The 24,656-nt window shown below is 36.9% G+C and overlaps 1 pseudogene; it reads left to right on the top strand.

The window, feature by feature from the left end:
- Positions 1 to 17,860: 17,860 nt before the first annotated feature.
- LOC119510846 lies at positions 17,861 to 18,218 on the top strand (annotated as a pseudogene).
- The last annotated feature ends 6,438 nt before the right edge of the window (positions 18,219 to 24,656 follow it).

The following is a 24,656-nucleotide window of genomic DNA, read 5'->3' as shown; positions in this document are numbered from 1 at the left end:
ATTATTGCAACCTTTTGATTCATCTATCATTACATTACAAATATATAATTCTACTGTAAAATGCATTACTTATAAAAACACTAAAATGGTTTTGAAAAACATTAAAGAAATAGAAATGTGGCAGAATAGATGGTTAATTTTATAAAAAGGTATGAAATCAAAAACAAAAACATTTTATAATAAATTATATACATGTATATATACAGATTTAACTGCAAAGATGCACACCTAACTGTTAATAGAGATTCTTTGGTGTTGGGATTATGGGTGGTTTTTAGCTATCATTTCTAGATATCTGCACTTTAAAAATTATCTGTCATGAACATGACTCTATTTGGGTTATAATTAAGAGAGAATACATGTCTATATGAAAAAAAAGATATACAGGAATACTGTAAAGACCATGGGAGAAATTAAATTAAATTTTTTTGTTAGGTAAAATAGTAAATTCTGTGTTCAAAAGTATTCAGGCATGCTTATGGCATCTAAAAGGAATTTACCAAAAACTTGAGATAGAAATGATAAATCTCACTGATAAGAGCTGTGATATTATTAGATATTATTATTAGATTTATTAAAGCTAATGCATACTGTAGGAAATTCACATAAAGAGTCTTATCAGAAAGCCCATAAAACACATAAATGTCTTACTTTTCAAAAGCAGTGAAGTGAAATATCTGAAATGAGTATGGCATTTAAAAGATAAACTTATTTCTTATCTAAATAGCTTAGTTGGTTAAATGCTTTAGTCATCCACTATTTATCTGCTCTAAGCTTGTATTCCTGCTTAGCTGTGATCACCTCCAAGTTAAACAAGGAAGCAAACATTTTACCACTATCTTTAATATTCTCCGTATTATTGTTAGAAATAGCTTTTTAAAACCTTGTGTTTTTTTTTTATTTAACCAGGTCCAAGTATTTTTATTTTCTATACCAAAATTTTAAAAAGATATTCTTTGACATTAGCAAACAATTCCTTGACATTAGTATCAATATTCTGGTTTCGTTTTAACAAGTTGTATCCATGGAAAGGGGGTTAGGACAATTAAAGTCAGTTATAACTGAAGTAAACCAGGTGTTTGTTCACCTTTTCTCTCCCCAATAAAGGAAGAAACTTTCTCTATCCTGTAGGTATAATCAGAAAAGTTTGTTCATGCATTTTTTTTTTTTTTTTGAGCCATAGTCTCTGGAATGCCCCACCCCCCAATGTGTCAAGCATTTAAGCAATCCTCAAGCAACCTTGTTGCTACCACATTTGCCCATCACACTTCCATAAATTCAATAAAGAAAACAGTGTACCCAAGGGGATATAGACATTTTATTACTCATTGGAGCAGCAGGCAGCATGAGTTTTGCATTGGTTCCCCTTTTCCCCAAGAAGAAGTGGATGTTGAGCACACAGTGGATCTGGGTCCTAGCCGAGTGAAGCCGAACTGAGGAAACCCTCAGTCTTATAAGAGGCTGCTGACAAACTTTCCTAATTGTTGCCCCTGGAGAAGACATTATCTTATTATCCTAGTCAGGAAACAACTCTGTTTTCTGACCCAAGCAAGATATTACCTCTGGCTTCCAAGGTTTACGCTGCAAAAACATCTAGCAAAAATGCTAAATTATCTCCCAACATAGTGTGTGCTGCTGCAGGTTTAGCATAAGTCACCATCTGATAGGATTGATCACCACGTGGAATTAAATATTCATTAGACAAATGACTGCTTTCTGCTGTAGCCCAGGAGATGGAGTTGACCATCTCTCTTCCCTTTTTACCCAAATTCCATCCATTTCCACCAGAATAAAATCTCAGGCTGTGCAGGTATATAGTAGGAAAGCATATTATGCCAAAAAAAAAAAAAAAAAAAAATCCCATTTAGGTTCACCTTATGCCTTGGCCTTTGGAAAGCTGAATACCTGGGTATCTACTTCAACGTTATGCAAACATCATCAATAATGCAACCAACATGGTGAGGGTATGAATGATATAGGAGTCCTACCATGTTGTACATGTATTCACACATTTCAGTTGTGTTCAGAAAGCAGTCAGAATAGCACATACCACAGGATTACTGGGCAAAGCAGAAAGATAATGGGTCTCTTTCATCATTATTTTTCAGACATGAGAAAACTGCATGATTTGGAAGCTCTTTAATATGCACTTTTACACAAGAAGTTCAAAATTAAAGAAAACTTGCACTTCACATTTTACAGTTACAAATACCAATGTAGATATTCCAAATGGTACAGAAATACCAGTATAGACAGCTGAAACTGGTGATTACTTTAGAGAATGCAATTCACTATGGGAAACAGCTGAAGTGTAACCATGCTGCTAGTTTTGAAAGTGCAGGTATTTCTCTCATGATGCCTTTTACTGTTCCAGAAAATGTTAAAATTGTTATTCATGCAATGAAAACTGAGATGCAATTGGAAATTCAGATACCTCCATAGCCACATTTTTTTTTTATCTGAGGCTTAAGAACAAATTTTCTTCAACTGGTTGTGTGAAACAGCAAGTGCAGGCAGAATATGAGTAATATAAAATAGTGAGGGCAAAAAGTTGGCTTCTGAAAATACTCAGAAAACATTTTCTTAAAATGTTCACAGCTCTAGTATATGGCATTGCTTCCATAAAATTGCAACACTGCACAAATTTTAAAAGTGTTGTAGTTAAAGAGAAGACAACTTTATTTTGATCTGTGTCTTTGTCAGCTGCGTTAGAGTGGAAAGAAGGCATAAAAACTTGGAGGGAATATCACCATAATCAAGGAACCTATAGGGCTTGTGCTGGCCAAAATATGTCTTACACTCCACTAACCTTGGTTGAAAGTGAGCATCTCTTTATTATTGTGAATATTGAATTTAGTGTCTACAGGAGGAATTAGCAAATGATAGTGCTGAAATATTTTTCTTCTTTGCCATTAATGCCAGTTTTGAAAAATGTCATTATAGGACTTTTAACATAATAAAATTATAATACTTTTTTGCAGTAGTTGAATACATTTAAAATTTATCCTATATCTCAGAATTTCATCATATGATGGTGCTATTTTACTGCACTCTTGAATTTAGGTGAATGTAGATATTAATCCTTTACCACCCAGCATTTGGCCAAAATGTGGTTTCATTGCACTCGTAATATACACATTTCTCTGCTGAAATATTTTGGTATTGTCAGAAGAGAATTGAAGTTTTTGAAGTAAAGGCTAAGGTTTGGGCTAACATGGTCTTCCTTTGTACCTCAGAGAGAGAAAGAGAGTCCTGAGGAAAACTCTCCCTTACCTCTGACTTGGCTTTTTACTTTCAGATTAACAAATGTCTCCTAAACAGCCCCTTCTTTAAGCCCCTGCACCTGAAATTCTAAGCACTTCCCATAGTGAGACACTTGCTGCATGAGGATACTTCCATGATCCATATAATGGCCAAATTTTGGGCCACATGATCTCAAGAAATGCCCAACACTTACACTGTGGGGTCCTGTGTTTTATAGGTATTGACGGTGAAATGGGAATGGAGATGGGGCAGGAAAGGTGAGCTCCTATACCAATCCCATATGCCAGAAAAATACATTTTATTCAACGTAAGTTTCCTTTTAATATTCCTACCAGTGGGAGTTGCAGGCCTACTAATCGTTTACCATTAACATATTATAAGAATCGCCTATTTATATGACATGGCAATCCCACTTCTAGGTCTATACCCAAAGGAATTGAAAGCAGGGACTCAAAAAGATAGTTGTATGCTAATGTTCATAGCACAATTATTCATAACTAACCAAAGATGGAAGCAACCCATGTTCACCACTTCCAAAGAATGGATAAACAAAATGAGCATACAATTGAATATTATTCTGCTGTAAAAAGGAATGAAGTTATGATGCATGTGACAACATGGATGAACCTTGAAGACATCATGCTGAGTGAAATAAGCCAGATACAAAAGGACAAATATTGTACGAGCTCACAGATATGAAATAATTAGGTTAAGCAAGTTCATCAAGTCAGAAACTAGAATATAGTTTATCAGGAGCTGGGGTGGGAGTATGGAATGGGGAGTTGATGTTTAAATTGTTGTGTTAGAAATAGTAGGAAGGCATAATGTATGGATCAAGCCAACATGAACAATAAGCAGATAGCTACCCTGCACGTTAGCAGGTGCCAATCTGTCTACAAGGGAGTGAGAATTGAAGATACGTAAAACAAAGGAAGTCACTGAAGCCTAACAGAGTTTACCTGGGACTTTCGATAATAGTTAATGATAATAGTTAATAGATCACCTGTGTCTCCGCCAAGGGGTAGGCTCCCCACCTGTGGACATTCAAATTTCCATAAATACTGGCCCTAGTCCCAAGAAAAGTTGGAGGTCTCACCCAGGAGGGGATGCTCTGCCTGGGACCGTGTGCAAACCAGGACTCTGATCGGCTGAAGACCAGGTCCTTCCCAGCCAGTAGTATCAGATGTGGGGGCTTTCCCTGGTTTGGTGAGTTTTTCTTTACCTTTGTCTGCTGAACAGACCGCTTTACTTTCAGCTATCACATTATTAATGATAAATATTTGTAGTCTTGTGATTCAATAAATTTTCTTCTGTAAAGTCACACTATATCAGTTTGTGTCTCTTCCCTCCTCCCACGATTTGCTTCACACAATTATGCAGAGTTTCTATTTGGGATGATAGAAAAGTTTTGGTAAAGGATGATGATGACGGTATCAAAACATTGTGAACATAATTTAGAGCACTGAATTATATATTTGAATATAGTTAAAAGGGGAAATTACAGGTTGTGTATTTTACTAGAATAAATTTTAAAAAAATCCATAGGACTATACAATACAGTGAATCCTAAAGTAAATCATGGACTATGGTTAAAGTGCAGTTATAAAAATGTTCTTTCTTCATTTGTAACAAAAATATCATGCTAATGCAAGGTATTAATAATAGGTTGATGTATGAAAATTCTGTGTTTTAATGCATGATTTTTCTGTATATCTACAACTTCTCTAATAAAAAAGAAAAAAAATAACCTGTTTAAATTATAACCTTAATTGCAAGGACAAAAATCAATTTTTAATAGACAGTAAAATGTAATCTCTCACACAAAGTGTTCTCCATTATTAAGGTAACTGCACTAATCTTGATGTCATTTTATGTTCATGGTTTTACTGAGAATTCTTTCCTTTTCTTCCCAGGACCCAGAAGAATCATAAAGAAAGTAGATTAAAATTGATTGTCACTTCCATTTGATCCTAGGGACACATTCTCTATTCCATTCCGTGCTTTTGTGTCAAAGCCCTTCTTTGATAGAAAGGAAGGGGTGGTAGTGGTTATCAACAAGCCCCACCGCTGACCTTCAGATACATTATTATACACCTGCACAGTCATTATTGGGCCTCAAATTATATACACATGCAGGAAAAATAGTTGAGAAGAAGTAGAAAAGAAAATTTATACACCCTTTGGTATACCAGAAAATTTTATCCTAGTCAGGGTTCACAGAGGGTTAAATGGCTGGTTTGTAGGTTCCCTCAGGCAGGGCTACAATTAGATAATTTCCTTTCAGAACTGAGATTGATTGTCACCTTGGCCATTGTCTTAGTTTGCCAGAGCTACTATCACAAATACCACACAGTGGGTTCGCTTAAACAGTGGGAATTTAATGGCTCACACTTTTGACTCCAGAAAAGTAAAAAAATCAGATATTGGCAAGGTCTGCTTTCCCCCCAAAGACTATCGTTCTGATACTGCCTGTCAGCCACCCTTGGAGTTCCTTGGCTTGTATTTCTGCCTCCTGTCACATGGTAATGTCCTCTTATTTCCTGGCTTCTGTGAATTCTGAGTTCTTTTTATAAGACATTCTCTAATCTGAACTAAACCTCGCCCTCATTCAGTGGGGCCACACATTAACTAAAAATAACATCTTCAAAAGGTCCTATTTGTAATGTGTTCATACCCACAGGGAAAAAGATTAAGATTAAGAACACATATCTGTTGAGGTACTAATCCAACTTACCTCAGATACAGCCTAAAGAAGCAGGATTCTGTGTACTAAAGGTACTCACTGAGACCCAAATTAATCAAATAAATAGCAAAGATGCCTGTTGAAGGAGAAGAGGGGCTGCAAAAGATGGCATTTCTGATGTACTTCTGAGTTAACCAGAGATAATGGGCAACTGGAAAGTCTGTTGGCACTTGAGAAGCTTAATTTTTTTTTCTTTTTATTCCAGTAGGATTAGATTGGAGATAAACCTAGTTGGCTCTATATGTTGTATTCCTACCATCATTTCTCCCAACCTTCTTTCCTTCTTTTCTTCCTTTTGTCCTTCCATTCTTCCTTCATGTATTCAACGAATATTGTGTTTAGCCTCTGAGAATATAATAGGTAACAAAGCAGACAGGCATTTTAGCCATCATCACACTTATATTCTACTAAGGAAAAAAAACAAAAAACAAAAAATAAGTGAAATCTATAGTAGTTCAGAATTTAAGTGCCATTGAAAAAGTTAAAGCAGAGGAAGGTGAAAGGAGGAGCTAGTTGGGGGTGGGTGAATTGCAAATTTTAAATAGGGTGATATTTGAGAAGAGATCAGAAGGAAGTGAGGGAAAACATATATGGTTATCTGGAATAAACAAACAAACAAAAAAACAGTTGGAACCAAAAAAAAAAGAAAAAAAAGACCTTAAGCAATTATGAAGTATTCAATGAGCAAGAGACATGACAATTTGACTGGAGAGGAGAGAGAGAATAGAAGGAAATGGAGTCAGAGGAATTCAATTCCATTGATCAGTGTTTATCCTTATGGCAGTACCACACTGTTCTGACCACTGTGACTTTATAATATGCTTTAAAGTCAGGAAGCTTGAGACCTCCCACTTCATCCTTCTTTTCCAAGATGTTTTTGGCTATTCGAGGCCCATTACCCTTTCAAATAAAATCAATAATTAGATTTACCAATTCTGCAAATTAGGTTGTTGGGGATATTGATTGGTATTGAATTTAATTGTAGGTTAATTTGGATAGAATTGACATATTAACAATATTTAGCCTCCCTATCCATGAACACAGAATGTCTATTTAGGTCTTCTTTGATTTCTTTTAGAATGTTTTGTAGTTTTCTGTGTACAGATCATTTACATACTCAGTTAAGTTTATTCCTAAATACTTGATTCCTTTAGTTGCTATTGTGAATGGAATTTTTTTCTTGATTAACTGCTCAGATAGCTCATTACTAGTGTTTAGAAACACTTCTGATTAAGCAGTGGGTCAAAGAAGAAATTTTGTATCCTGCCACTTTGTTGAATTCCTTTATTAGCTTAAGTAGCTTTGTTGTAATTTTTTTGGGATTTTCCAAATACAGGGTCATATCATCTGCAAATAATGACAGTTTATTTCTTCCTTTCCCATTTGGATGTCTTTTATTTCTTTTTCTTGCCTAATTGCTCTAGCTAGAACTTCTATCATAATGAAGTTGTGAACTTCTCCATCAATCGAGATGATCACATGGTTTTTTTCTTTCATTTTTTTAATCTGTTGTATTACATTAATTGATTTTCTTCTGTTGAACCACCTTTGCAGACCTGGAATAAAATCTGCTTGTTAGTGGTATATAATTCTTTTAATGTGCCATTGGATTCAGTTTGCAAGTATTTTGTTGAGAATTTTTGCATCTGTCTTCGTTAGGGAGATTGAGGCAGTTTTCCTTTCTTGAAGTATCTTTATCAGGTTTTGGCATTAAGGTAATATTGCCTTCATAGAATGAGTTAAGTAGTGTTCCCTCCTCTTCAATTTTTTGGAAGAGTTTGAGCAGGAATGGTGATAATACTTCTTGGAATGTTTGATAAAATTGTCCTGTGAAGTCATCTGCTCTTGGCCTTTTTTTTTTTTTTTTTTTTTTAAGGGAGGTTTTTGATGACTGATTTAATCTCTTGTGATTGGCTTGTTGAGGTCTTCTATTTCTTCTCAAGTCAGTATAGGTTGTTCATTGTTTCTAAGAAATTGTCCATTTCATCTAAGTTGTCTAGTTAATTGGCATACAGTTGTCATATATTGCTCTTATGGTCTTTTTCTTTCTTCTGGGTCCATGGTGATGATGCTCATCTCATTTCTGATTTTATTTATTTGCATTTTCTCTCTTTTTGACTTTGTCAGTCTAGTTTGGGGATTGTTTATCTTATTGATTTCCTCAGAGAACCAACTTTTGGTTTTATTGTTTGTCTTTACTGGTATTTTTTTCCTCCATTTCATTTATTTCCACTTTAATCTTTGTTATTTCTTTCCTTCTGCTTGCTTTGGGATTAATTTGCTGTTCTTTCTCTAGTTTCTCCAGTTGTTTAGTTAGGTCTTTGGTTTTAGCTCCTTCTTCCTTTTCAATGTAGGCATTTTGAGCTATAAATTTCCCCCTCAGCATCACCTTTGCTGTATCCCATACATTTTGATATGTTATATTCTCATTTTCATTTGTCTTGAGATATTTACTGATTTCTCTTGAAATTTCTTCTTTGACCCACTGATTGCTTAAGAGTGTGTTGTTCATCCTCCGTATGTTTGTGAAATTTCTGGTTCTCTGATGGTTATTGACTTCCAGCTTCATTACATTGTAATTAGAGAAAGTCCTTTGAATAGTTTCAATGTTTTTAAATTTATTAAGATTTGTTTTGTGCCCCAGCATATAGTCTACCTGGGAGAATGCTCCATGAGCACTTGAGAAGAACATATATCCTGCTGTTTGGGGTGCAATGATCTATATATGTCCATTAGGTCTAATTGATTTATCACATTATCTGTGTTCTCTATTTCCATAGTGTTCCTCTGTCTAGATGTTCTAACTATTGAAGAGAGTGGTATGTTGAAGTATCCCACTATTATTGAAGAGATGTCTATTACTCCCTTCAGTTTTGCCAGCGTTTGTCTCATGTACTTTGTAATATGTTGATTAGGTGCATAAATATTTATGATTGTTATTTCTTCTTGGTGAGTTTCCCCTTTTATTACTATATAGTATCCTTCTTTGTTTCATAACATTTTTGCATTTAAAGTCATTTTGGCTACCCTAGCTTTGTTTGTTTGTTTGTTTTTTGTTGTTGTTTGTTTGTTTGTTATTGCTTGCATGGAATAATGGAATATATTTTTCCATACATTCACTTTTGGCCTATTTGTATCTTTGGTTCTACAATGAGCCTCTTGTGAACAGCATATAGATGGGTTATATTTTTTAAATCCATTCTGCCAGTCTTTGTCTTTTGATTGGGGAGTTTAATCCACTAACATTCAATGTTGTTATTGTAAGAGCCACTCTTATTTCAACCATTTTAGCCCTTGGCTTTTATCTGTCAAATCTATTATTTTTCTGTATTTTTATCCCTTTAGTTACTCTTATTGATAATTATCATTCTGTACTCTCCTCAAAGCCTCTCACTCCTGTCTCTTTTCTTCAGCCAGCAGAGCTCCCTTTAGTATTTCTTGCAGGCAAGGTCTCTTGTTCACAAATTTCCTCAGCTTTTGTTTATCTGTGAATATTTTAAGCTTTCCCTCACTTTTGAAGGAAAGATTTTCTGGATAATGAATTCTTGGCTGGCAAATTTTCTCTTTCAGAGTCTTAAATACATCCTAGCACTGCCTTCTCACCTTCATGGTGCCTGTTGAATAGTCAGCACTTAATCTTATGTGGTTTCCTTGTATGTAGAGAATCACTTTTCTCTTGCTGCTTTCAGGATTCCCTCATTCTCCTTGGCATTTGACAGTCTGAATATTACGTGTCTTGGAGTGGGTCTCTTTGGATTTACTCTATTTGGAGTGTGCTGGGCTTTTTTGATTTGCATATTTATGTCTTTTATAAGGGTTGTGAAATTTTCCACAATTACTTCCTCAAATATTCTTCCTAGCATTTTACTCTTCTTTTCTCCTTCTGGGACACCTATGATTCTTATATTTTTGCACTTGGTGTTATCAATCATTTCCCTGAGATTCAGTTCAAACTTTTCCATTTTTTTCTCCATTTATTCTTTTGTTCGTTTGAATTCAGTTGTTCAGTCTTCTAGTTCGCTGATTCTTTCTTCTGACTCTTCAAATTTGCTGTCATGTGTCTCTAGTAAATTTTTAATTTCATGTACAGTATCTTTTCATAAGATGTATTATTTTTCTATTTATTCTTTCAGGTTCTTCTTTATACTCTTCTAGCATCTTCTTGATATCCTTTATCTCTTTAACCATCCCATTGAAGTTATTTAGCAGATTTGTTTGAACATCTTTGATTAGTTGCTCCAAATTCTGTGTCTTCTATGGCTTTTCAATTTGATCATTTGGCTTTGCCATATATTCTTTTTTCTTCATGTGCCTTGTGATGTTTTTGCTGGTTTCTGGGCATCTGATTATCTTGATATTGTAAAGGTTGGTTTCCCTCTCGTGTCTAAGATTTTTTGTTGCCTGGGTTCATGTTGAAGGTCGCCTTTGGCACTTGGTTTGTCAGTAATTCCAAGCCAAACTTGGGCCAGGGTCTCACACATGGGGAGCAACCCCTCTCTAAAACATCTTAGAGACTGGGAAGAAATGCAGCTTGCCACAGTGCACTTTCCCACTCTTCCCAGCAGATGGCACTCTTGGGCCACCTATTCCCCACAAATCTGCCACTCACAGACTACAGCGGCCCTCTGGGCAGGGTCCAGACTGAGTCAAGGTCCAGTTCAAGATTGTAGGCCTCAGAGGGTCACCTTGCCCAGCCAACCGTTAGCTCAGGATTGAGCTGCTTCTTCCTCTTTTCTCATTGAAGGGCCTCCTTTTCTCTCCCCAGTCTGGGCATGCCAGAAGCCATCAGCTCCAGGAGTGGGAGACGGGCACTGTGCACTGTAGTCAAGACTCCACTTGTAGGTACAATGGAGCTGGTGATTCCCAGACTCCCATGTGGAAAGACTCCAGGCTGTGGGAATGAGAGGGTCAACTTCACTGGCCAGCAGCTGCTCCAGGAGTGTACTGTTTAGCTGACCAGGAAGACCCAGGCTGGTGCACAGCCACTGGCCTCAGGGGCAAGAAGAGGGCCCTTGTCACAGTAGCACTCCCTCCTTCATCCCGGCCTCTCTGCTCATGAAAGCAGCCAAGTCAATAACACCCTGGTCTCCTGTGCAGAAAGGATCAAAGCTGCAGGACCCAGGATACAGCCCTTTCCAGCCAATCATCAGATACTGCTCTGCATCCCCCTCTCCTCTGGAGGGGTGGGCCTCCCCATTTCTTCCAAAGCAGGGTGGCCACAGCAGCTGGCCTCGGGGAGGGGGGTTGGGCACTGTGTACCATAGCAGGGTCTCTGCATGCAATAATAATGGATCTGCTGGCTTTTGGGCTCCCACCTGGAAAGACTCTAGGCTGTGGAACTGAGAGGGTTAATTTCACCAGCTGGCAGCTGAAATAAAAGTGCAGCTTGATTTTTGGCAGCCTGGTCCAGATGGTGCACCTGTCACTGGCCTCATAGGTGGTCACAATTGCGTTTACTCACCCCTATTTCTCAGTCATGATTTCTCTGCTTTTTCATTCAGTTCTTTCTTATATGTTGCAGTGGTCCTTCTCTGGTCACTCACGTCCTGGAACTGCTGCTTTGGACAATTTCTCCCAGTTCTCCAGCTGTTTTGTGGTAGAGGAGTGAGTTTTGCCTGTCGTTATTCTGCCATCTTCCTGGAAGTTCCTGCTTTCATTCTTGACTTCTGGATTGGCTCTGTTTTCTTTGTTGTTGTGGTTTTTCATTTTCACACTTAAAATGTTTTTCCTACTCTTTCTTGGAATTCTTTCTATCATTTCTGTTGTTTCTACTGGAAAAAGCCTATGCCGTTTTAGTCACTATGACTCTGTATATTACATGCCATTTTTCTGTGGCTACTTTCAATATTGTCTGTTTTCGTTGTTTTCTAGCAGTTTTATCATGTTCCTAGGCATGAAATTTTTTTTTTAAATTCTGTTTTTTGTTTGCAAAGACTTTTGAATTTTTAAATTCATGTATATCACCAAATTTGAGACATATTTGGCCATTGTTTTTTCAAATATTTTTACGTTCATTTCATTCTTACTCTGCTCTTATTCTGGGACTTCAATTAATTGTGCAGGTACTAGACCTTTTGATATTAATCCGCATATTCCCAAAACTTTGTTCATTATTATTGAATAGTTATTTCTTTCTATTCTTTATCATTTCTGTTCATCTAGTTCCAATTTCAAAGACTTTTATTTGTCATCTCCAATTTGTTATTAGCTCATCTGATGAAGTTTTTATTTCAGTATTTTATTTTCCAGTTTTAAAATTAGGTTTAATTTTCTTTTTATTGTTTATAGTTTTTATTTCCTAAAGAAATTTTCTTTTTGTTTATTTTGAGAATATTTTCCTTTACCTTATTAAATATGGTTATAATCACAGCTTCAAAGGCCTTTCTTGATAATTCCAGCATCTGAGTGATCTGGGTTGGCATCTGTTGATTTTCTTTTCCCTTGAATATGGTTTATATTTAATTTTTGAACATCAGGTTATTTTGAATTATATCATAAAATAGGTGGATATTATGTTGTGGTGATTCTGCATTCTTTTATATTCCTCTGAAGAATGTTGACATATTGTTTTAATAGGGAGTCAACTGAATAGGCTCAGTTGGAAGCTCTGTCTTTCCCGCTGCCTCAACATTAGCTAAAATTTCAGTTTAATCCCCTTAGCTTTTGCTGCAATGCCTTATATCTTTCTCCAGCATGTGTGGAGGCATGTTGGGTATATATATACAGAATTAGTGTATTTACTTCTCTAAATTTATCCCCTCTTTGGACAGTGCCTATGGTTGCCTTGGCTCTGTTCCCTGGTTTCTCCATCCGGAAAGTAGTCATTCTATCAATTTTAGGTACTTGTGTTATGCTCTTCATCATGGCCATCTACTTTCTTGGCAAAGACAAAAAAGTGTGTGTTGGGGGGGATTCATTCCCACTCTAATAATTTATCCATATTTTGACATCCCTCTCCAATATGGATGCTTTTGCCTACTCTGGAGAATTCTCAGGTGTTTCTTCCCCAGAGTTTGTAGATATTTTATGATGGAATGTTGCTCTACAGGCATTTTATACTTCCATACCAGAAGCAGAAATTCTTTGTGTTTTGAAAAGATCACTCTGGGTGTTGCATTAGAATGAGACTGAAGGAGGGAAAGATAAGAAGCCAATTGTATAGGTATTCAGATTGTTCAGGGCATTAAAATTGTTCGAGGCTTGGATCAGCAAGATAGTGGTACAGATATTTCTAGAATATATTTTTAAATAATAGCTACTAATATTTGATAACAGATTGAATTCTTGGTGAGAGTGAATGAGAGAATTAAAAAATAACTCCAATTTTTTTTCATGAGTAATTGGCATTGTTGGCATTCTGTTTAATGAGATGAGGAAACTTCAAAATAATAAAAGCAAATCTGTAGAGTAGGCATAGAGAAAATTAGGATTTATTGTTAAATGTGCTTATTTTGACATAACTAGTAGACATCCAATTGGAGATGACAAGTAGTATGGTGAAATATATGTCTAGCCTTCTAGGAAATTGTAAAATATATACATTTGAGAATACTCAATATTTATGAATTATGATAAAAAAGTACCCAGTGCTGGAAAAAATTCATCAGATGAGGATAATTTTGGCACCAGTCTATTATAAGCATCCATCATCTTAACCTTTATCATACTCCAGTGCTGGGGATGAGCCATTATATTAGTATGTTTGAGCATGAGATAGGATAGTCTATGGATTAAAAATACAGAATGTTGAGTCACATTGCCTACCTTTGAATCCCTGTTTGCAGTTCACTAGGTTGGGGACCATATGCACATATTTTATGTGTAACAAATCATCCCAAATCTTATTGGTTTCAAAAAGCATTTTATTATTTTTCATGATTTAGTGAGTTGACTAGGGCTCATATGGATGGTTATTTCCCTGTTCTTGATTTAGGTGTCTCCTGTGGCTCCACTAAGATGGCAGATGGGGCAGGAACATTCAAGATGAAATAATTTTCATCTGGTACATTGAAATGGCTTAAAGTCTGGGCCCATCTTGTCCATTGGGACCAGCTGGTATTCTGTCTCTGTGTGCCTTTCACATGGTATTCCCATGTGGTGTGTCCAGTGGCATAGCTGAACTACTTGCATAGTGTCCCATGAATACCAAAAGTGAAAAAGAAGATGCTTTCAGGACTTCTTGAGTGCTATACCTGGTCTGTCTCAAAGTCTCAACTTTTATGTTCCATTAGTCAAAGTGATTCATGGGGCCACTGCAGAGTCACTGTAGGAGTTAAATGGTAGTTTACTGGTGCTAGCTTGGGGATGGTAGTTACTACTGTAAATCACTTAACCTCTTTGTTTCTCAATGTGCACATATTTAATTGGGGGTAAGAATGTTACTATTGCATACAATTATAGTAAAAAAGACATGGATTAATTTATGAAAAATACTTGGATCAGGGTGTGGCACATGTCCAAAACATGTTAATTATTAGTATTTATTTTTATTATAACTGTTCTTTAAAAATATAATGTTTTGTAGAGCTTGGAACTTGAGCATATCATTTGCCATCTGGCAAGTTTTTTTTTTTTTTTTTTACGAAAAGCATACCAACATTATTGAAATGGCCTTTTCATAATGTTTGACTATGTGTGACTTCTGTGTATTTCCCAACACAAAACTAATGATGAAAGGAAAGCTATTTGACACTACTACTGAAGACACCAGTCTCCAAAACAATACTCTTTGAAGGAGATTTCAAAAGAAGACTTCCAAATACATTTCTTATGTCTATTTTTAATCTAATTGATACATTGCACCATTAAACCAACTCTTTGATACTTCTTCATATAACTAGGATCTGAGCAGATTTAATATAAAACAGAGTAGTGCCCTTTAGTTCTGTGGCATTTATTTGACTTCTGTAGGGTAAGTGAAAAATTAAATTGGGATCCCACAGGCATCAGAGTTCAGACAAAATGTTGGTAGTAGATAGAAAGGGGATAAATGGTAGTCTCTTCTTGATTCTTTCTTCTACGAGGTTTAGGGCCTACAGGTAGGAAATTAATGGTGGCGAGAATAGGGTAGCTGTGTTTATAGATCTCAGCTCATTTTCCTTGATGGAGGAAATAACTATAATCCTTATCTACTGGTCCCTTTTCCTATATAAGGCTGACTTTAATCATTATTTTGATAGAGAAGATTGCTTTCTAAGAAACAGGACCTGAGGGTTCTGGCAGTTTCCTCAAATGACCCTAACCTCACTTCAGCACTCAGCTCTGTTCTTACCTATTTTGTATATTTGATCTGATACAAACTAATACTCTTTCTCTTATTGCCTTTTTCAGAGTCAGGAGAGAGATTTATTCTTTACCTTTTTCATTGGGAAACATTGAAAAAAACTTCAAGTTCACATACCAAATCTGACTATTGTAGAAATTATTCCTAATCATGGCCTAATTGGTATAGCAGGGTCAGTGGTGTTCTTAAATCTTAGAAAAAAGAAAACAAATAATAATAAAAATACAATTGATTAATGGTCAATTGGTTAATTGACTTCTATCTCAATTCCTTTTACAAGGATATAAGGCTCTTTCTTGAAATTGGAATTTTTACACCTTGGTGACTAGGTGGTAAATTAGTAGATATCAAAGGAAGAGTGGTTGAGAAAACAGAATTATATTCCAGGTACTCTCTTATTTTAGAAAGATTTGCATAAGTCATATTACATCTCTCTGTCTCAAAGTTATTATCTGCAATTATGGATTATAATGCCTGTTCTCTTGCATATATTTTATGTACAATAGGCATGCTATGAAAGGATTTTTTTATACTTCAAAAAAACCAAGCCAATCAGTTTCCCCACATATAGCAATTATCCAGGGGTGCAGCCTCTGGATTTCAAATTATTCATTTGGTGTGGTGCAAACAAGAATGTCCCATTCACATATGGCAGTTTTATAACATCTTTCTCAAGGTGTGACAATTGGGCTGAATATTTATGAAGTACCTGGAACTCTAGTTGTTAAACTTTGTTTTGGGGAGGAATATGGTGAAAAAAAGAAAACAGCAAGGAAGAATGCAAGGGGAAACAGTTTGTTAAGCAAACATTTCTTCAGAGTTCATTCAGCTCCATCTAGTCTAGTGAATTAATTTGACTCATTAAATTAGTAAATACCTCTTACCTTTCCAGCAGGTACAACCTATTCTGAAATAACTGCATGTTTTCTCTCCATCTTCATACTCTTTCCTCTTCAGCGGATTCTTGACCACAGCTCGAGGCCCTTTTTGATGGGATGAATGCCAAGTGTTAATTTCAGCTCAGTGTCTGCATATGACTTGACAGATCCTATTTTAATATGCCAAGAAAGAAAAAGAAAACAAGCTTAAGAAATTTTGTGACTACAACATATTTCAGGACAACTTTTATTAATAAAGTGGGAACCAGTCAGCATCATTTTCCTAATTAAGAAATAGAAAATATAGAGTTGCCAGTTATAGGGATTCCTCCCCACTCCAACTGTCAGTTTGTGTATAAATCTTAGGTACTTCATTTAAAGTAACTTTTCATGAAAAGCTTTTTAAAAAAAATGAAACTGTGATGTCATGTGATTTGTCATATAGAAAAATAAAACTATATTAATCCTCTTTAGCTACATTTTTGTAGGCTGCTGCTCTGGTCTTTTAAACACAGGGTGAGAAGCCACTCCTATGGTGACGATAGAAATAACTATCATTTATTGTGTGTTTACTGTAAGATGGGTATTGTAGTAACTGCTCTACATTTAATAGTCACAAAGAGCTTATAGTAACGATTTGTGAGCAGGAAGTTCCACAATTATTTTCCAGAGCGTTCTGATTACAGTTGGTTTCTAAACAAGAAAACTGTAAAATTTCCCCTTCTGCTCCCACTGATCTTCCTATTTCTCTTTTCATTCTCTCTCTGGGTGTGGATCCCTGTGATATGAATATAGGGTGAGTCTTGAGTGAAGAGCAGGGTAAAAAAGCCTTGCTTTTCTTTTTTGGATGGGACATCTCTAATTCACAAATTTTGCACAAATCTTGGGGAAACTGTGAGGAATTTTCTGCTGACAGTGGTGGGTGGGAGAAGGTTGGGGCATGCTTTTTGGGTAAATTACACTGGCATATTGTGAGTGGTACCCTGCAGACAATGTAAATGCAATTTGTTATTGCTTTTCTCTGCAGTTGAAACAAAACTAGCATGAATAGAATTAGAATAGAATGTATTTTTGCAAACATCTAATGAAATAATAGAATCAGGCAATAGTCATCAGTGGGCATTAACATTGCTAAAAAAAAAGAGAGAGACAATTAGGCTATAATTTACTTCCTGATTGATACAAGCAACTCTAGTTTTAATTTTGACATTACCAAACAAAATTTTTAAAAAAGAACCTGAAACAGACTAAGCCAGTAAGTCATCTAACTACCAATTTACGGAAAATAAATGGGATAACATGTAAAACAATATTGGATAGAAATTTAATTAGCAAAATCTGGAATGTGGGGACACTACAAGACAAATGATCCAGTATCATTAGTAAATAAATTATAATACAGGGAAAAAAGAGGGAGAGAAGCAGGTATGTTAAAAAAGCCTCATGAGACATAGCAAACAGATGAAATATGTGAATCTTCTTTGCACACAATTGGGAAAACGTGAACTCTGGCAGCATATCTAATCTTATTATTAACCACTGTAAGTTTTACTTTTAGTTTAAAAATGTTACTGTGGCTTTTTAAGGAAAATGGGTCGCTGCTGACGGTGTATGCCAGCTCCCTGCTCCTCCTGACTCACCGCTGTTGGCTCTCACCAAGGAACGAGTCAGTCAGGAAGCCGTGCCACAACCATGGTTTTTAAGGACGCTGGAAAGACAACCATGGAACAAGAGGTAGCAGTTCACCGCTTTAGAATCACCTCACCCATCCACAATGGGAAGTCCCTGGAGAAGGTGTGTTGATCTGATGAGAGTTGCAAAGAAAAAGAACTTCAAAATGGAGGGACTGGTTAGGAAACCCATCAAGACTCTAAGAATCACTGCAAGGAAAACTCCTTGTGGAGAAGTTTCTAAGACGTGCGATCATTTCTAGATGAGAATACACAAGTGACTCATTGATTTGCACAGTCCTTCAGAGATTGTTAAGCAGGTTACTTCCATTGGTATTGAACCAGGAGTAGAGGTTCAAGTCACCACTGCAAATGCTTAAATCAACTATTTTGATATACTGATTATCAGTTTAAAAAAATATATTATTGCAAGAGTACAATTTTAGCATGACCTTGTAAGGAGTCCAGCTAACCCTCGTCCCAGTGAAACTGATGTAAATTGTATATAATAAGAACCAAACATTTAAAGACTCTGGAAATGGTCCTAAGTGCAAACAGCAAATGAAGAACCATCTATTCAAGAAAATCTATGAAAAATCGGTAAGAAAAGGAAAGAATCTGTGTCATTTGAACCCAAAACACTCCCTGTCTCATGCCTCCCAGCTCAATGAGGCAAAGACTAAACTTCAGAAACTGCAGCCAAGACACAGCACTCCCTCTTCCCCAGCTCCCAGCCAAAAGCTTTTCTTCTGATGTGGAACAGGAGGTAAGAGTTCCTCAAACTGCCTCCAGCTACCTGTTGCTGAGGCTAAATGAAAGCAAGTGCAGTGGAAAGGTGTGGGCTCCATTCATCCTCACAGTCCCAGAATAGAGGCACTACCGTGCATGTGGTATCCTGAGAATATTTGGGCCCAGATGGCCTTGCTTGAGTCATGAAGCAGTAGGTCCACATCAGGACAGGAAAGCCTAGAGGTCCTCAGGCTGATGCCTTCCATGTGCCCTTCCACCCCACCATCACTCAGCTCCTAGAGCAGGGGAGTCACTCAGTGAGAAGCTTGACTTCCTTCCTACACCCAGCTCCAGAGCCCTGGCTCAGACATTTTGCCTGGAGGGAGAGGGAGGCTGTTAAACAGATAGCTCCTTTTATCTTCCCAAAAGAACGGACAACTGACTTCATTTGCAGTATAGCATGGAGAAGTTCAAACCTAAGGATGCTATCAAGAATAGTGGAGGTTGTGCTGAAAGGCATTTAGGAGGTAATAGCTAAAGGGTATGTGGGTTTCCTTTATTAGGTTATGAAAGTGTTCTAAAATTGCCTTTGTTGATATTTGCTCATATATATGAATATAGTAAAAATCATTAAGTTGTACACTTCAAGTGGGTGACTATATAGTATGTGAATTATCTTTTAAAAAGCTTTTAAAAATGTTATAGATATGCTTTTTAAAGTCTTTGCCTTTAGAGATAAACACAGAGATATTCAGAAACAAAATGTTAATGATTTGTCGAACTTACTTAAAAAACCCCAATTCATTTTATACAGTTATTTAAATAGAGGCATAAAGCAAGCTTTCCTGTAGATTTTTTTTTCAATACTGATGATGAGTATATGAGCATTCATTGTCCTATTTGCTCTAATTTTGTTTATGTTTGAAGTTTTTCACTTTGGATAAAAGCATCACTTCAAGGAAAAAAAAATTATGAGAAGCCTACCTATATAAGAAACAGTTATATGTTGCACTTTTTGGCTTTGGCAATAATGATTTTAGAAATTGGTATGACCGTTTATTATTAAAATTAAATAACTCCTCTGCAGATTTTCATGTGTTTCCAAAAAATTGAAATGAAGTAAGTCCAAGCCTCCAAATCATATCCAGTTTACAGAAACTTCAGGGGCAGGGGAACATGTTAAGCAAGACACTGAGAATGCACTGTGCAAAATCCAGTTTGAGGGGCAGAACACAATCTTGAGTTCTTGTGAAAATAAACAAAAAAACATGCAAATGAAAACAAGAAGTCTATTTATTTAGAACTTGCTATTGCAAGGGAGCCAATCACCACCACTTGGGTTTGGTAGACTCTCAAAGGCCAGCAGGGGAGTGGGAAAGCTTTAGAGTGGAAAAGGGGGAAGACTTCAGGTATGCATGGATCGGAGGCTGTTGGCATGGAGAAGCTGGAGGCAAGCTAATGAGAAATGGTGCATTCTAAGTGATTGGTTAGGAGCGCATATTTGGCTTTCTCTGCTGGGTCTTAAGTTGAAAGTGGGGGCAAAAATTAGGGAAGCTGTCAGTTATTGATCAAGTCCTACCTGTTTGGGGTCAACTATTATAGGGATTGTGGTTTGGCTTCCTGTACTTGTTGTTGCAAAGGTGTTTTGACTTCTTAGGTCTGTTTCTGTGGATTATGGTTCAGAGTTTACTTTTTAATGGTCTGTCCATTTCCTATTTGTATACTCACTCTCAGTTCTAACTGACTTTCATTAAGCCATATAATGCTAAATATTTCATCAATCTGTACTGGTTTTCTATGGTTGCTGAAATAATTTACCACAAACTTGGTGGCCTTAAAATAACACAAGTTTATTCTCTCTCAGCTCTGGAGGCCAGAAGTCTGAAATCAGTTTCATTGGGCTCAAGTCAAAGTGTATTCAGGGCCATAGTCCCTCCAGGAGCTCTAGAATAGAATCCATCCCTTGCCTTTCCAACTCCTATTGGCTGCTAGCATTGTTTGGCTTCTGACCATTTCACTCCAATCTCTGCCTCCATAGTCATGCTGTCTTCTTTTTTTTTTGGTCTGTCTGAAATCTCCCTCTGTCTCCCTCATATAAGGACATTTGTGATTTCATTTAGGACCTGCCCAGATAATCCTGGATAATCTCACCATCTCAAGATCCTGAATTTACAAATCTTCAAACTCCCTGCCAATAAAGTAACATTCACAGGTTCTGGGGATTAGGGTGTTTGGAGAACCATTTCTCAGTTTACCACACAAACTAATTTTTGCTAGCTGGTTTCCCCCCATGGGATCACGTACAGAATTTTAATAATACACAACCTTGCCATTTGCCAGAAGAGCAGAGATGTTTGAAAAATCTTTGAAACATGCCTGGCATTTAAAAGGTTCTTGGTAAATGTTTGCTGAATAACTATATAAAAATTGAAATATAAAGTATCCAATCGGGAGAACCTAAGATGGTGGCTAGTAGAGACAGGGCAAAAAAAACACTTCCATGAAAAATACTAGATAAATGCCAGAAAGTGACCCAGAACACCAGTTCCAGTGATGCACCAACTGGACAAGGTCTACTAAATCCACAGGGACCATGCACTTGGTGAAACCGGGAGTCTGCGTTCTGTAATGAGTAAGTCACTGAATATCCAGCAGCCACACTGCGGTGTGGGGAAACTGAAGGTTGGCCTTTGGAGGCAGACTAGCTCTTTTTCAAAAAACCCAAAAGCAGCTGCAGATACGGCAGCGAGAAGTGCACAGTGAAGCGCGGTAGGAAAATGCTGTATGAATGCCTCAATATCTGGCGTGGAAGATAGCCTTTCACAAACCTGCTGCTAATTGTCTTGGAGCAAGGAAGGCAGAGGTGAGCCAAAGGGGAAAAAAACCATGCCCCTTGCAGCCATCTTCCTGGCGGGCTGGAAACACTCCTGTCTGGCACCAGAGCCACAACTCAGAGCCGTGCCAAAAAATCCAGTGTGACAGCAAGTGTTTCCAGCATCATGCACACACACCACAATATCAGGTGTGGACAGTAGCCTTTCATGCACCCACAGCTAACTGTCCTGGAGCTGGGTAGGCGGAGCTGTACGAAAAGGAGGAAATAAACTCGCCCCATTCAGCCATCCTTGCGGCAAGCTGGGAGCACACCTGCATGGCCTGGCGGCCCAGAACTTCTCTTGAGGGACGGCGTGCACTTGTGACACAGCACAACCTTCCCTCAGCAGAGGCCCTAGATGGGCATGTCTTGGAAGAGGGACCCACTCAGAAATCCCAGGGACCATACACCAATACGAAGGACTTGTGGGTTAGTGGCAAAGACCATCTGTGGCAAGACTGAAATGAAGGTTTAGACTCTTGCAACAGCCTTAAGTCTCCAGGAACAACTGGGAGGTTTGATTATTAAAGCTGCCCTCCCTCCATAACTGCTCAGACACATGCCCTACATTCAGGGTGAACAGCACCATCAACACACCCAAATTTGGTGCACCAGTTGGACCCCACAAGAATCAGACCCTCACACACCACAAAGACAAAGTTATGAAGAACTGACTTGAGGGGAATAGGTGACTTGTGGACACCATCTGCTGGTTAGTTAGAGAAAGTGTATGACACCAAGCTGTAGATCTGACAACTTAGAGATTTGTCTTTGAATAATCCTACATATCCTAAAGGAACCCTATCAAGTAAAGCAAATGCTAAGAGGACAAAAACAACAGAAAATTTTAAATCATATGATAAAACCAGATGATATGGATAACCCAAACCCAAACACCCAAATCAAAAGATCACATGAGACACACTACTTGGAGCAATTAATCAAAGAACTAAAGACAAACATTGAGAGCATGGCACAGGATATAAACGACATGAAGAAGAACTTAGACGAGCATAAAGAAGAAATTGCAAGAGTAAATAAAAAAATAGATGATTTTATGGAAATAAAAGAAACTGTTGACCAAATTAAAAAGTTTCTGGATACTCATAGTAGAAGACTAGTGGAAGCTGAACAATGAATAAGTGACCTTGAGGACCACAGAATGGAAAATCAGAGAACAAAAGAAAGAATGGGGAAAAAAATTGAAAAAATCTAAATGGACCTCAGGGATGTGATAGATAAAATAAAAATGTCCAAATATAAGACTCATTGGGGTCCCAGAAGGGGAAGAGAAGGGTAAAGGTCTAGAAAGAGTATTCAAAAAAATTGTTGGGGAAAACATCCCAAACCTTCTACACAATATGAATACACAAAGCATAAATGCCCAGCGAACCCCAAATAGAATAAATCCGAATAAATCCCAATAAACCCACTTCAAGACATATTCTGATCAGACTGTGAAATACTGAAGAGAAGGAGCAAGTTCTGAAAGCAGCAAGAGAAAAGCAACTCACCACATGCAAAAGAAACAACATAAGACTAAATAGTGACTACTCAGTGGCCACCATGGAGGTGAGAAGGCAGTGGCATGACATATTTAAAATTCTGAGAGAGAAAAATTTCCAACCAAGAATACTTTATCCAGCAAAGCTTTCCTTCAAATTTGAGGGAGAGTTTAAATTTTTCACAAACAAACAAATGCTGAGAGATTTTGCTAATAAAAGACCTGCCCTACTTCAGGTACTAAAGTGAGCCCTACTGACAGAAACAAAGAAAGGAAAGAGAGATATGGAGACAGGTGCAGTACTAAAGATATTCAATATTGATTCATTAAAGGACATTAAGAGAGAGAAGGAAAAATATATCTGACAAACATAAACCAAAGGATAGGATGGCTGATTGAAGAAATGCCTTCATAGTAATAGCATTGAATGTAAATGAATTAAACTTCCCAATTAAAAGATATAGATTGGCAGAATGGATCAAAAAATATGAACCATTAATATGTTGCATATAAGAGACTCATCTTAGACACAGGGATACAAAGAAATTGAAAGTGAAAGGAGGGAGAAAATATTTCATGCAAGCTACAGCCAAAAGAAATCAGGAGTAACAATATTAATCTCAGATAAAATAGACTTTAAATGTAAGGATGTTAGGAGAGACAAAGAAGGCCACTACATACTACTAAAAGGGGCAATTCAACAAGAAGAAATAATAATCATAAATGTTTATGCACCCAATCATGGTGCCACAAAATACATGAGACACACACTGACAAAACTAAAGGAGGCAATGGATGTTTCCACAATAATTGTGGGAGACTTCAACGCTTCACTGTCTCCTATAGATAGATCAACCAGACAGAAGACCAATAAGGAACTTGAAAACCTAAACAATCTGATAAATTAATTTGATTTAATAGAGATATATAGAACAACACATCCCAAATCACCAGGATACACATTCTTCTCTAGTGATCACAGAACTTTCTCCAGAATAGACCATATGCTGCGACATAAAACAAGCATCAATAAACTTAAAAAATTTAAATTATTCAAAGCACATTCTCTGACCACAAGGGAATACAATTAGAAGTCAATAACCATCAGAGACTTAGAAAATTCACAAACACCTGGAGGTTAAACAACACTCTCCTGAAATAAATGGTTTATAGTGTAGAATGTAGGGGAACTAGTGATAGAGAGCAATTAATGAAGGGGGAACGATAACCCAATAACAGATAAGCCATCGTGGGTTAATTTAATGTTCTGGAAATGCCCAGGAATGACTGTGGTTTGTTACTTTCTGATGGGTATAGTAGGAACAAGTTCACAGAAATGTTGCTATATTAGGTTATTTTCTTGGGGTAGAGTAGGAACATGTTGGAAGTAAAGTAGTTATTTTAGGTTAGTTGTCTTTTTCTTACTCCCTTGTTATGGTTTGTTTGAAATTTTTTGTTTTGTATATCTTTTTTTGAAAAAAATTTGGTTTTGATATAGTTAATTTAAAAAAAAGTTAATTAAAAGTTAATGACAATCGGTGAAATATATGATACTGGAGTGGATCTAAGAATGGAGGAGAAAAGCTCAAAGGGGGCATAAGGAAAAATTGGAATATAGAATTTAAGCTTTATATCCATATTATTTTCTTGAATTAACTGCAGTTAAGTTAATGACATAAGTGAATATCCTTGTTCATAAGAAATGTACAT

The sequence above is a fragment of the Choloepus didactylus genome, chromosome 15 (assembly GCF_015220235.1).
Source record: "Choloepus didactylus isolate mChoDid1 chromosome 15, mChoDid1.pri, whole genome shotgun sequence".
Taxonomy (NCBI): Eukaryota; Metazoa; Chordata; class Mammalia; order Pilosa; family Megalonychidae; genus Choloepus; species Choloepus didactylus.
The sequence above is the reverse complement of the archived record's forward strand: the minus strand, read 5'-3'. Positions and strand labels throughout refer to the sequence as shown.